This window comes from Canis lupus, chromosome 30 (genome assembly GCF_011100685.1).
Source record: "Canis lupus familiaris isolate Mischka breed German Shepherd chromosome 30, alternate assembly UU_Cfam_GSD_1.0, whole genome shotgun sequence".
In the NCBI taxonomy this organism is placed as follows: Eukaryota; Metazoa; Chordata; class Mammalia; order Carnivora; family Canidae; genus Canis; species Canis lupus.
Window position 1 is genome coordinate 29322465 of NC_049251.1, and position 14120 is coordinate 29336584.

General features: G+C 42.6%; 1 protein-coding gene across 4 annotated transcripts in view; it reads left to right on the forward strand.

Annotated features, from left to right (window-relative positions):
- The first annotated feature begins 2998 nt into the window (after positions 1–2998).
- ZNF609 (zinc finger protein 609) overlaps positions 2999–14120 on the forward strand; it is a 209190-nt gene continuing 198068 nt past the window's right edge. For 2 of the 4 annotated variants that reach the window (XM_038580702.1, XM_038580704.1), the window contains exon 1: positions 3368–3479. The gene's annotated coding sequence lies outside the window, so the exon portion shown is untranslated. Of the gene's footprint in view, positions 3195–3367; positions 3480–14120 lie in introns of those variants that run through there. The other 2 variants (XM_038580703.1, XM_038580705.1) reach the window with 2 other exon arrangements.

Consider the following 14120-nt stretch of genomic DNA (forward strand, 5'->3'; position numbering starts at 1 on the left):
TGCTTTACAACACTTTGCACTGACCCTTTTAACTTTGGGACAGCTTGGCCTGAGGGAAGTTTCACATTTCTGAGCTGCTTTTCTTTTGCAACCTAAGTATCGGCGCCCCCTTTTGGATGATTGGGTCCAGTGGCTCTCAATTTGTATAGTACCTGGAGGATACAGTGATTTTGTTTTTGTTTTTCTAGGCAAAACCCTATCTCAATTATGTAAGTTCAGAGTGGGATATATATGAAACTCGATACTTTCTCTGTCAGGATTTAGGAGGCTTTGGCTTTGCAGTCAGATGTTTGGAATGGAGTAAGGGTTTTTTTTTTTGTTTTGTTTTGTTTTTCTTTTTTTTCCCTTGCTATACCTAATTTAGGGAAAGAGAACTAGGTGTCCCCTCTTCATTTTAAGCTTGGAGTTTACAGAAAGCCATTTTTCCTAGGGTGTAGCTGTGAAAAATTTAGACTTTAAAGATCACTTTTTCGAATAATTACAAAGTTATGGTTTTTATGAGTTATAACCCTTCATCTCTTTCCATTTTAACTGCTGTCTCTACTAAAGCTCATTTATGTGGATTTCATTTAGTTTGGTAAAATTTTTTTTTAACGCTTTTGCTAGAACTCCTAGCCAAGATTGAGACAGTGTTGGGGTTGTTCTCTTGCCCAGCTAGAAAAGGCCAGTAAAAAAGCAGCATCTATTAAACTAGAGAAATCAACTAACTTCAGTTTATTAGGCCTAGGGGGAGGAAAGAAAGCTTTGTGATGAAGGAATTTTTTTTCCTTGAGATTCAAATAGCAAGTACACATCTGCTGTTCTCAGCTTCTGTGAATGTGTTTGGAGGGAGGTGATCCATATCACAGGCTCCAGCAGCAACAAGGGATCCAGCATGTGGAGGGCTTTTCTACTTCTCTCATGCGGAGAAGAAAGAACATAGCCACAGTTCCATCCTCTGACACAAAGAAACTTGTGTAAACGTCTGTTCATTTATATGTGTGCACAAAATGTGAATTAATTCATGGGGTGAAACTTGGTAAACTGATCAAATATCAGTTGTGACGATGGAGAGCCCAGAAAGAAAACCCAGTAAATGTATTCTAGCTTGGAATCAGATAAATAGGGCTGGGGTCAGGGACTGTGGGAACGGAGAATCCATACAGAGGTATGACACAGGAAGGGAGTAAGATATTGGCACAAGGGGCAAAAAATGTCAATACAGAAGAGTCTAGAGCTATACTAATATGGTAGCCACTAGCCCCTTGTGGTTATTTAAATGAAATTAAGAAATCAATTTTTCTGTCACAAATTTCAAGGGCTCAAACAGCCACATGTGGCTACTGACTTCTGAACTGGAGGGCACAATTAGAGAACATTTCCATCATTGCAAAAAGTTCTATGAGACAGTGCTTGTTCAGAGCAGGGGTCTGTACACTTTTTCTGTACAGGGCCTGAAAGCAAGTATTTCAGGCTTTCCAGGTCATACAAATCTCTATTACACCTATGGAACTCTGCTATTACAATGCAAATGAATCCATAGATAATGCATAAATGAATGAGTGTGGCTAATGAACCCATAAAACTTTATTTATGGACCCTGAAATTTGAATTTCATATTCTCACATCACAAAATATTTTGATTATTTTTCAGCCATTAAAAAATGTAAAAACCACTCTTAGCTCATGGGACATACCAAACAGGTGGTGAGCTTGTAAGCCATAATTTGCCAACCCCTGGTCTAGAGGAACAGGAGGTCAAACCTTAAAGATTCTTTTAGTGTACAGGACATCAATCCCTTCAAAATTTTTGGTAGTTCTTCCAGGCTTGAGAACTTTCTTTGGCTAAAAATTGAAGTTCACTGTAGGACTGTTTATTTTCCTTTTCTTCCCATCTTTGCAGTCTTGTCCTCTCCAATGGTAGGGTCATGCTCTTCAGTAGATGACTACCTGAGTGTTGACCCTTAATTAAATCACATCTAAGTATAAAATACCAAATCCTACTCTTTGCCTACCTTCTAAGTAGTTGAATCCTCACTTGTAAGATTGCCAAGTAGTGATTGGAAGTGTGCTGTCACCTGTAATAAGTCCTGCCCTGTACTGTATTTGTACAAGTTGAATATTGGTGAGCTGAATATCCTACACCCGGCAGGCTTACTGTTTGTCTTTAGCTCACCCCCTCCAACCACTCCCCCACCTTGTGTACTGTGTGTGTTGTGTGTGTGTGTGTGTAGATGGAGAGTAATGGGGTTTTTTGACCTGGCTGTATCACCAAGTCACACACTATCTTGAGTGGCACTGTTAAAGGATGCCTCAGGATAAAGGAAGAAAGGAAAGATTAAAAACTGCAGAGCTAAAATGATCAAGGACACAGGAAGGACATAAGAGGGGCTAAGGAGAGCCTTGAGAAATTTGCTGTGGAATGAGGTGGAAGTTTTAAGGGAAAAGGTCATGAGTTTATGTTTCACAAATGAGAGGTGCTTGGAAGGTTTCACGTAAACATGGACTGAATGTCTACCGTGTAGTGCGCTGGGCAATCACACATGAATGAAAGGTAGGGAAAGGTAAAACTTACAGTCCTGAGAAATAGAATAGTGGGTTCGAGAAGGACCGCATAGGGCTTTTAGATAATAAAAATCAACAAGATTTGGTGAGATGAAAAGGGATGTAGAAGATGAGAAGTAGGTATTTTGGAGAGGAAAACATGCGGTAATTCTAAGAAAAACTGGAGAACAAAGAATAAAAAATTAGGGGGTTGATAATTTTGCCGAACCAAAGGATAAAATGGATGAAACCATTATGAGCTGCGCTTGCTCTTCTGGTTCTTTGTGGATGTTCACGTTAGACCCCTTACGGTCTTTGCCTCTCCCCATGGTGGAAAGACCCCTACGGAACTGGTGCCTTGTGTACTTAAGGTATGATACTTCCTTCCCCCAGAGACCTCTCTGCGAGGAAGTCTGGTTCAGCGAGAGTTCTTTCCACGAGGAGAGAGCGTTAGGTTCGAGCTCTCCAATCCAGGTTTCTTCGAGTTTATCTGTCTTTTAACCGGCTCGCCGGGTTTTCCAGCATTCCCAGAGCTGCGACTCTAATCCGGGCTCCGTGTGACCGCGCATTCCGAGGCCCAGGATTTGGCTCTTTCATCCAGGTTCCGGGTTTCCCCGGCGCACTCCTGCTCCAGACTCCACAGCAGCCCGGAATCCGGATCCGAGGGCCCGGTAGTCCAGTTTCCGGGTCTTCGGGGCGGCCCTGGTTGTCCCGGATCGCGGCGGCGGCGGCGGCGGTGGCGGCGGCTGAGGGACCCGCGGCCCCGGACACAGCGGCACCGGCCGGGCGGGGCGGAGCGGCGCGGGGAGGGGGCGGAGAGCCGGAGCCGAGGCGGGGTGGGGTGGGGGGGGAGGGGCCGCGGGAACGGATGGCGGCCTGGGCCCCGTAGCAGCGGCGGCTCTACGGCCCGGGGCCCCGGGCGGGCGGAGGTGGCGGCTCCCGGGACCGGCCGCGCGGTGAGTCCGGAGCTTTGTGTGGAGCCGGGGCTGGGGGAGGAGAGAGGCCGCGGCGCTGAGGGGGGCCGGGGCTGAGGGGGCCGGGGGCAGCGGCGCCTGACGGAGGAAGTGGGGGTTGGGGGGCCGGGGCGGAGCGAGGGGAAGGTGTGTTGGGGGGAGGGGGGTCGTTGCGTGGGTGGGGGAGGGGGCGTCGAGGGGCGCGGGGTGAAGTTCAAAGCGTGGCCGGGGCGGGTTCAGCCTCCGGGTAGGGGTGCCCAAGAGAGGATTAGGGTCTGGCCGGGTTGCGGGGACAGGCCAGAGAGTTTTAGTGGCGAGTCTGGGTATCTCGAGGGGGGCCTAGGGCGGCTGGGGCTGGTCAGGGAGTTAGGGGGGTTTAGGGCGAAGGGTTGAGAGCAGGACGTGTGCGCGGCCCTGAGGGGGGAGCAAGGTGGCCGGGAGTGTGCAGTAAGTAGGTTGTGGGTGTGTGCTCCTTCCAGTCCTCGGGTCACATTTACTCCTATCCTTTTCTTCAAGATGGAGGGATCCCTGGGCCTGGCCCTTAACTGCTCTCCTTGTACCCCCGGGAGGATTTGTGACCCTGTCCTGTTTGGAAAAACCCATGCTGCCCTCTTTTCCCTTTATGTGTAATTACGGTTGGATCATCTCTGTGCTTTGCTCAGATTCTCCTTCCTCCCTCTGGGGTTGAGGAGGAGGAGACACATCTGACCAATTAATGTGTGTTTGTGAAACAGGCAGCAGCAAACAGTCATTTCAGCTTCTAGGAATTAGGCTCACACAGGGTGGAGAGATCAGAGCCCTTCAGGGGGAATATTTCTGAGCAAATCACAGATGATTAAATTCTCTAAGAAACAGCTTCCTACCTCAACGAGAGTGGGAAAGGTGGGGGAGAAAGCCTGTCTGTTTCCAGCCATGTGTCCAGAGCCCCAGGGGTTGAGGAGAGTCCCCAATCCCCCACAGGCCTCTCTTTTCTGTACTAGGCTTTGCTCTGCAGCCTTGAGTTAATTTCACCCCTGCTGCTTTGTCTTGGGGGAGGGAGTGCTGGTTTAGGCTGTTGTGAGGAGATGACTGTTCTGCTGCCACACACAATAGTCTGTGTCATTTTATCGGGAGTGCTACCCCAGGGCTGAGAACTGCTGCTGCAGAGATAAACCGGTCCCTCTCACCCGCCTATTGTGTACACAGTGAAGGTCATAGGTTCAAGTCTTGTCTGAGAGCTTTGGATATGCTCCATCTCCCAGGCTCCTCAGTGCCATTTTCTTCCTTTTCCAGACTGGGGCTTGCCATTGGAGGAGGCCAGACAGAAAGGCTCTTCTTTTTGAGTGAGGAACAATGCAGAGCTCATTGGCACACATTTTTCAGAAGAATAGGGGATGCCAGCCATGTTGTGCCTGCCTCTTTGGCTAGTCCTGTACTAAGTTGTGGAGGAATAGTGTCTGGGAGACTCAATCCCGATGTTTGTGTCAGACCTTTAAGGAAGAAGACTCCAGGGGGAGGTTTCCACTCTTGTGTGAACCATCATATTTCTTTTTATAGAGATGGGCCACTCAACAATGATTTTTGCTTGTTTAGGAATACCATCAAAAACCTTTGCAGGGTTAAGATAAGGAGTCAAGGACCAAGTCACCTTTCTAATGGTGACTTCCTGGTCAGCAATAATTGCACAACAAAAAAGCCACAGAATTTGCCTATCTAGGCAAGGACTGTGGAAACAAAACAACTTTCCTTTCAATCTTTAATTCCGTTGAAAAGAGATGACTTGCTCATTGTGCAGAAAGGCCATCTCTGCCTTTGTATTAGGGAGAAATTTGTCAAAATGATGAACATAAAAATCATTTGAGGTCTTGGGGGGGTTTTAATGAGAGAAGGATGAGAACAAACTAGGAGAAGCCCTTTCCCCTGTAAATATCTCATAGAAGTGCCCAGATAGTATTTAGGTATTATTAGTTGGGTAAAAAATTATTTGGGATTAGAAATGAGGTTTCCATTTAGTATATTAAAGAAAAATTTTCTTTAAGAAGAGATTAGAAATCAGACTCATTGTGAGAGGGCAGTTGCACACACTACACAATAGCCAACCATATCCTATAGGGTATTGTTGAATAGGAACTTCAGCCTTAGGTTTTGGTAGAGGTCTTTCTGAGGTGTCGAGTGTGATTATGTTGCCTGCCTCATCCCTCGTCCCTTTATTTCGATGAGTTTCTTAAAATGATGATTCGCCACTTAGGTGTTGGGAGGAAACATGTTGTTCTTGATGACAAAACTGTTTAAAGTCTTACTAGAAGTATTGTCTGCCTTTAGACTGTTTCCAACTTACCTTGGCTGTTTCCAACTTACCTGTCCAAGGTCTCTGAGTGAAGCCTCAGCTAAACTGAGCCCAAAGCATTTTACTCGTAGGTTTGAGCATTCATTCTGAATCCTGTCAGGTGACAGTGAAGGCAGAAGCCTCCTATTAAGTTTGCCCTGATTAAATTTAGTGGTTTCAGAGTTGGGCCCTTGCCACAAGGAGTCTTATGAGTCTTCTGATTATGACCATCTTTCAGAGAGCACTTTGGTTTTTTTTTTTTTTTTTTTTTGGTAGAAAATGTTTCCTTGTGAGAGGTCTAGATAGCTGGGCAGATTAGTGCTTATTTTGTGGAGGATATAGGAGCATAATTTTGGCTCCTGGTAGTAATTATGTTGCAATTAGCATATAGCAACTAAACGACTGGAACAGGATAATTTGTTGAGGGGTTTAGCAATTGCTCTGACGAGTAGAAGTGCCACTCCTTACTTATTGACTCGGAACACTACTGCCTGGACTTAGCCATGGAGGCTTAAGTACAGGGATGATGTGTGATCTCCAGAAGTTCTTCCTCTCTCCTTCCTGCCAGGTACCATAGCACTTTCTACTACCGCTTTCTTCTGCTACAAAGGTAGCTGAGCAATTGTTACTTCCCTTGAGGAAAGCCAGTCATGGATGGGAATACTGCCAGACAGATGGGGCCACTCTGAGATAAGGCAGCCTTATGTTGTGTGGCAAGTTTTCTTTTCAGCAGCTGAATCCTCACTTCTACTTGATTTTTAAAAATCCGTTCCCTTTAAAAAAACAAAGAACAACAAGAACAAAACCCCACAAAATACAAAATCACATAGTGCGCTAAATACGCCTTCAAGATACCTCATAAAAGTTGGCTGTGACAGACAAAATGAAGATCGGTGCTGCTGATTGGCAGGTTCTGGGCCCACTAAGTGCCAGTGAAGGACTCTTTTCACTAGGGAACAGGTAATTCACCAAAGCACCTGCCTAGCTGGGCATGTGGAATTGGCAGCAGCTGTGCAGCTGAAGAGGGATTATTGAGCAGGTGGTTAAAGAATCACATGCCACAGTGACAAGAAAATACTGAGTCTTCCGTGGTTTAGGTTCAGTTCATATGTGTGAAATTGCTCTTTGTTTCACATTTCTTAATGCCTGATACAGGTTTGTTAGTGAGACGATAATGAAAGAGAGTTAAGAGATTCTTCTTTCTCTGTGTTTCTTTTAGAATACTGAGTAATATGCCTTAGACATGGTCCTACCCGGCCTTACTGTATTTCTTGATTTCTGGTCGTATGCCCTATGAATGGGAAGGAAATAGTGGTAATTCAGTTTTCTAGTGCTTGTTTATTAGGGGGAAATGGGAAGGAGAAAATTCTTTGCTTTTAGTGTGGTGAAAAAGATTTAGCCCACTGGGAAAATACCCAGCAGGTTTTATGCAAAGGATATAATTGACTTTTTGTGTAGGTCTACCTGACATGCCTCCCTCAAGAAATTTGCATGTGTTTTTATTTTATGAATGTAAATCTCCATATGAAGTTTGCATCTCTTCAGATGTCCTGTTCCATTTTTAGTTTCTCCCAGCATCTTTATAACTCTTCTCTGGGGTTGAGATTAACATCACTGTTAAAATCAAATCACCTCAAGCCAAATCACGTTAAGAAATACTTCAACTACATATTTATCTTAAAAACAAGTATAGCATTTCCTATAACTTGAAGGAGGACTTTCTATTTTTAGGTTTTTTGTAAATTCCCAGGTTTTTCTTGTAGATTACCATCATCATCTTCTGTTAATATTTTTCTTTCACATGTTCGTGCCATTATAGAAGGCAGTGCCATAGATCCTAAAATATATGAACAAGTAACTTGGGTGTTTATTTTCTTATTTTTTAGGGCCCTTTGGTTATTTTCTGTGTTAGATCAACACAACAGGCTGTGTGCTCCTGTTGAATCTCTCTCTCTCATTGAATTCACTGGATATCAGTTAACAGTTGATTGAAGGGAAATAAGGATATTAATTGTTTAGAGTTCAGAAATCCCTTTTCCAAGTGGAGTGAAGGCTCTAACTTGTTTTTCAGAGGGATACAGAGAGAACCTTAGATACATAGAGTGATTGATTGATTGATTGATTTAGGGGAAAAGGAGGCAACTGTATGAGGCAAAGATGGGGACATTTGCAATAATCTGCTTAAACCTAGTTCATAACCTAGCTTTAAGTGGGAGCCTAGCAGTTATTTGTATAGTATTCACTTCTAGGAAAGAATATAAACTTCTTTATTTGCCCACATGAAGCCATCACAGTTGTTTGTTTATATGTTTTAAACTGTTCACAAACCACCACCATATACTTTCCTAGCATTTTCAGTAGTTTGCTTTCTCATGCTTCTTCCCCTCCCCCCATCTCTCATCCTAGTTCCCTGCTCTGAAGACTTCTCCAGCAGCTTGGAAACACTCTAATTACTGTAGCTATTATAGTCACAACCCAGATCTTCCACCTCCTTCCCACTCACCCCTTTCTGTCTTCCTTACCCCTCCCCTTGCTCTAGCAGCAGGAGTTGAACTGCAGTCTCATGAGCACAGTCAGATCTGTGAATGAGCTTTATATCTTGTCAAGGCAGAACTCCAGATCCAACAGGGCTGATTTTTCATGGTCCTCTTGCTGTTTGTTCTTGGATCAGAGTCCCAGAAATAAGAGATGGCGAATACCTATTAGGTCATATCTAGTCCATCACTCAGGAGCAGACCTCCAATCTTTCTCTTGTCTCTGTGAGAATTTTTTCCTTCTTTCTTTTGCAGGTGAGAGCTGTCTGATGCCAGGCAAGCTCTGAAACTGCCTTCTTTTTATTGTGCTCTCTGGTCATTAGTGTATGGCCAACTTTGCTCTCTTGGATTTTTATTCTTACACCGTTTTCATGATTACTTGCTCCCAGCAATCTCTCTGTATACCCTTCAAGTTCAGTCCTTTTTGACTGTTGGCACATTTGTGGGTTCCTTTAGTGCCATCAGTTATCTATACCAGAAGTTATCATTTTCCAGACCTTTGTTTGCCACTGGGGTCATTGTGCCCTTGTCTTGAGGAGGTGCCTTTCACAGACACACAGGACACACATCCTGGCACATAGTAATAAAATGGTTCAGAAAATATGTGTGAGGTGATGTCCTTAGGAGACCCCTGGGTTGGCTGAACAGGTGTTGCTGCTTTCAGTTTAATTTGGGGTACTTCCTGTTCTAACCCTTTGCTCTCCTTATGTGGATTAATTTTATTTTTGTGTGGCTTAGTTCCAGTTAAGTTATTGTCTGATTTAAGAGTGTTACGTTTTTTCTTTGCTAATCCAATTTTTCAAAGCATAGAATAGGTGTCATAAAACCCCAGTTCTCATCTGATGTGCTTCTAACTAGCTGTGTGACCTTGTGCTAGTCACTCCACTGTTTTCACTTTCCTTATTTGTAAAATGAGTACATTAAACAAGATCATCCCTTAAGGTTCCATTTAGCTGTAGAATTTTATGATGCTAAGATTGGAAGAACAGGACAAATTGGTTGACATAAGTGAGCAGTTTTTTTTTATTGCTGTGTCAAAAATATAGTCAGTATACAGAAAGGCTAATGAGTACAGCCTTAGTTCTCTGGGGCTTGACCCTCACTTTTTGATATGTTTGTAAAGCTTATGCTGTGCATTTTTTACTAGGCCATCTTCTTTTAGATGGTCTTATGCACTTATTGTGCAGGTTCACTAGCTTGTCAAATATATTTTTTTTCTAGTGTGCTCAAACCATAGGAGTGGGAATTAGGAAGCTGTAGAAAAAGAACCTCAGCTTGTGAGAAGGAAATTATACCTCAAAAGATTTGCTGGAAGTAATTTTGTGTGTTAAGCCAGCAATCTAACATTTTAAAATATCTTATATCTGAAATCTTTGAGCCAGATAGGACTGATCGTGGAGGTGTGTTGGGTACTTTTCCATTTTTGACCAATTAGTACAAAACTTGCTTTGAATTGACTTCTTGGGATTAAATATGATTGCCTGCTGTGTTTTGTTTGGAAAATAAAATTATGTGATTTTTAATGCCAAAAACGCTAACTTGATGACATTTGGTGAAGTAAGACTAACAGGGAAGATCCCTTAAATGCCCTGTAAAAGGGACTGAGGGATAAAAAGCTGGTAGGTGATAGTAGGAATTTTGGAATTGACGATAATATTAGGAAATTTTGCTTTAAAGCAGTTTAAAGGAATAAAATTGCATAACCAAGTTAATTCCTCAAGTAAGGATTTTATCAGCATTTCCTAGTTAATTCTTGGCTTGGGGACTTCCAATAGCACCATTATTTGAGTGTTATGATGGTGGTCTTATAGCCTTTCTTTGTTAACATAGCAAAAATCACGTTTAATCTACCTTTGAACATTAGAAGAAGCATTCACTGTTTTTAAATTTGCATTTGAAACATCCATTAGTCTGTAATAGAAAAATTTGGTGAGTGGAACTATTGTTTGTTTTGGACTCAAAAAAGTCCTAGGAGTGCTTTGCTTTGTTCCCAGCCATCTTTAGCATATTACTAATTTTTAGGTAATCTAAAGATTATTTTGGGAAGTGCTCCAATTGAATATGAGATTTTAGAAAGGTATATATTAGAAATCTAAATTGTTTTTGTAGATGGGTTTTTGTTTTGTTTTTTAAATGTCAGGTGATGTATAGGATATTAAGATGTGTAGGGTATTGAATTGGAAAGTGGCCAGAGTAGATGCCATGCAACCCTTGGTAATCAAACCGTACCAGGAATGAAATCCAGATCCTGGCAATTAGGCCATATTGCAGGTTTGGTACTGCATTGCATACTTGTACCTGTAGTTTCTTAGGCTGTAGTTCAGTATTTGTAGGGAAAGGCAGCAGTGTCTGCAATATTCTATGTACAAAGTACGGCTAGCGGGCTTTTGGCATGTTACCAAAAATGTTCCTAGCAACATTTCTAGGTGGACACTTTGGGTTTTGTTAGGATGAACTTTCACTTATGTGAGCAGAAGTGGATGTTCTTCTAGAATGTACCTTATAAATTTCAGTTACAAATTCTAAAGTTTGATGTGAAACTCAGCATTTATCTTTGTTCTCGAAGTAATCCTTCTAGAGCAATCTTAAAGAATGGTATTAGAAATGGAACTATAAAAAGAGAAATTGGAATTGTGCAGTCTTTGGGGTATATGAATCTAAAGGAAGAGAGAAAATTTTTTTATTTGGCATCTGCTTTCAAATGTACCTCCAGGGGATCCCTGGGTGGCACAGCGGTTTGGCGCCTGCCTTTGGCCCAGGGCGCGATCCTGGAGACCCGGGATCGAATCCCACATCGGGCTCCTGGTGCATGGAGCCTGCTTCTCCCTCTGCCTATGTCTCTGCCTCTCTCTTTCTCTCTCTGTGACTATCATAAATTTAAAAAAAAACACACACACAAAAAAACAAATGTACCTCCAGTCCATCATTTCTGAAACCTGCCTACTCTTTTCTCTCCTAAGCATTATACTTCTTCCAGTTGCCATGCACAAAACTTTGGACTCCTATTTGGTTCTTTTCTTCCTCTCTACCTCATCTAATCATTCACTAAAATTAGATTATTCTAAATATCTTGCCTTTAGCTTTGCTTTTTCACCTGACCTAGTTCAGGCCTTCATCATAGTTAATGTCTCTTTCTGTATTTCATATTATAGACTGCTGCAATATTATTATAATTTTTTTTAATATTAGCTCAATGCCCAACGTGGGGCTTGAACTCACAACCCTGAGATCAAGAGTCATCAGCTCCACCATTGAGGCAGCCAGGTGCCCCAATATTATTACAGTTTTTATTTATTCACTTAACTGATGGTTATTGAGCACTTAAGTGTCAGACCAGACATGGCCCCTTTCCTTTCAGGACTTGTAAGTGTAGTTGGGGAGACCAACAATCAACTGATAAATATATGACCATGAACTAAAGTGCTCTGAAAGAATTTGGTTCTAGAAAAGTATATAACAAGGAACCCCAGTGCAGTTGTTTTATGTTTTTTTTTTTTTTAAGATTTATTTATTTATTCATGACAGAGAGAGAGAGGGAGAGAGAGAGACAGAGACATAGCAGAGGGAGAAGCAAGCTCCCTGCATGGAACCCAACGTGGGACTCCATCCCAGATTCTGGGATTATGCCCTGAGCCGAAGGCAGACGCTTAACCACTGAGCCACCCCGGCGTCCCTTATCTTTTTTTTTTTTTTTTTTTTTTTAATTTTGTTTTAAGTAGGCTCCATGCCGAGCATGGAGCCCAACATGGGGCTTGAGCTCACAAACCTGAGGTTAAGACCTGAACTGACATCAAGAGTTGGATGCTTAACCAACTGAGCTACCCACATGCCCCTTTAAGTTTTATTTTATTATTTTATTTTTTAAGATTTCATTTATTTATTCATGAGAGAGGGAGAGAGAGACAGGCAGAGAGACAGGCAGAGGGAGAAGCAGGCTCCACGCAGGGGGAGAGAGACAAGCAGAGAGACAGGCAGAGGGAGAAGCAGTTTCTCTACAGGGAGCGGGACGTGGGACTCCATCCCTGGTCTCCAGGATCAGGCCTTGGGCAGAAGGTGGTGCTAAACTGTTGAGCCACCCGGGCTGCCTCCTTAAGTTTTATTTACTTACTTACTTACTTACTTACTTATTTATTTATTTATTTTTGTAATCTCTACACCCAACATGGGGCTCAAACTCATGACCCCAAGATCAAGAATTGCATGTTCCCGACTTAGCCAGCCAGATATCCCAGTTGGGTTTTTTAAATTATTTTTTTAATTATTTTATTTTATTTTTTAGAGCAAGTGCTCACTTGAGAGGGCTGGAGCAAAGGAGCAAAGAGAATCCTAGCAAGCTCCACTCCCAGCACAGTGCCTGATGCAGGGCTTGATCTCACCACCTGAGATCATGATCTAAGTGAAAATCACGAGTTGGATGCTTAACCAACTGAGCCACCCAGTCGCCTCTTAAGATTGTATTTTTAAGTAATCTTTATATCCACGTGGGGCTTGAACTCACAACCCTGGGTTCAAGAGTTGCATGCTCTGCTGGTTGAGCTAGCTCTGTGTGTGTCGTTCCCCGCACCCCCCTCCCCCCCACATATATTTTTAAAAATACAGTTTTTATCATTTCACTTCTTGCTGAAAAACCTTAAATGGCTCTCTTTGCCCGCATGGGCCAGTACTCCACATCCTCTGTAGTCTGACCAACCTTGGCCTTCCTCAGCCTTACTTATTTCTCACTCTTCTTAACAGCCATTCCTTCAGCTTACCGTGCGTTTTTTCACTCTGAACACCTTATTTTTTTCTTTTCCGTTGAAATGACCCTTCCTGCTCCAAAGCATTCAACTCCAAATCTGACCCTTCCTTCAACCTAGCAAAAAAATTTCATCTCCTTCCCGAAGCCTTTCTTAACCCTTTTCTTCCCACCCAACTATCTCCAGAATTGATTTCATCTTCTCTGTATCGCTCTCCTTGCTAGGATCTCTAGCAAGTACTTTCTCACATGTTGTCTTTAATTATAATTATTTGTGAATATATTTTTCCTCCCTTGTTCTGAACTGCAGAAGACACTGTGTCTCCTCTGTTTCTCATGGCTTCTAGCCCACTGCTTTTTTGAATATAACTTTATGCTTAATTAATGCTTGCTAAATTGAATTGGAATTTGATTTTTGAAAACAAACTTCTTGTAATTTTTTTTTCAGGCTTCCTTTTATGCTAAGGTAACTTTCATTCACACATTTTATCCCAAACTGCATAACCTAGGAAGAAGGCAGACTATGAAAGCTTTCAGGAATCCTTCAGACTCAAGGACAAGCATTTGTTGCATTTACTGCCTGCAGCAGTACTGTGGTTCCATATATCCTAGTTGATGGAAGACTTTGGGGAGGGGGAGGAGTAAGTACATGGCAGGTGGAGGCAATGTAGGTCAGACATGGGAACCAGACTGATTCTATTAGAGGAATATAGGCACTGTTGGGCCCTCTGGGTATTGTTGACCTCTGGGAAGTCTTTTTAGTTTTTCTTACTTCTTTCATTCTATAAATATTTATCAGATTCCTAACTATATGTGAGGTCTTGTTCTAGCTGCTTAAGATTTATCAGTGAACACAATGGACCAAAAAAAAAAAAAAAAAGAACCCCAACCTCATGGATCTTATCTTTATACAGAAGAATCTAGAACTAAGCATAATAAATAATTATTATGAGGCTGATAAATGATATGAGAAAAAATAGAGCATAGTAAGAGGGATTAGTGTGGAGGAAGAACAGGTGAGAGAGAGGGGTGGGCTGCAGCTTTAAATAAGTCAGGGGCACCTGGGTGGT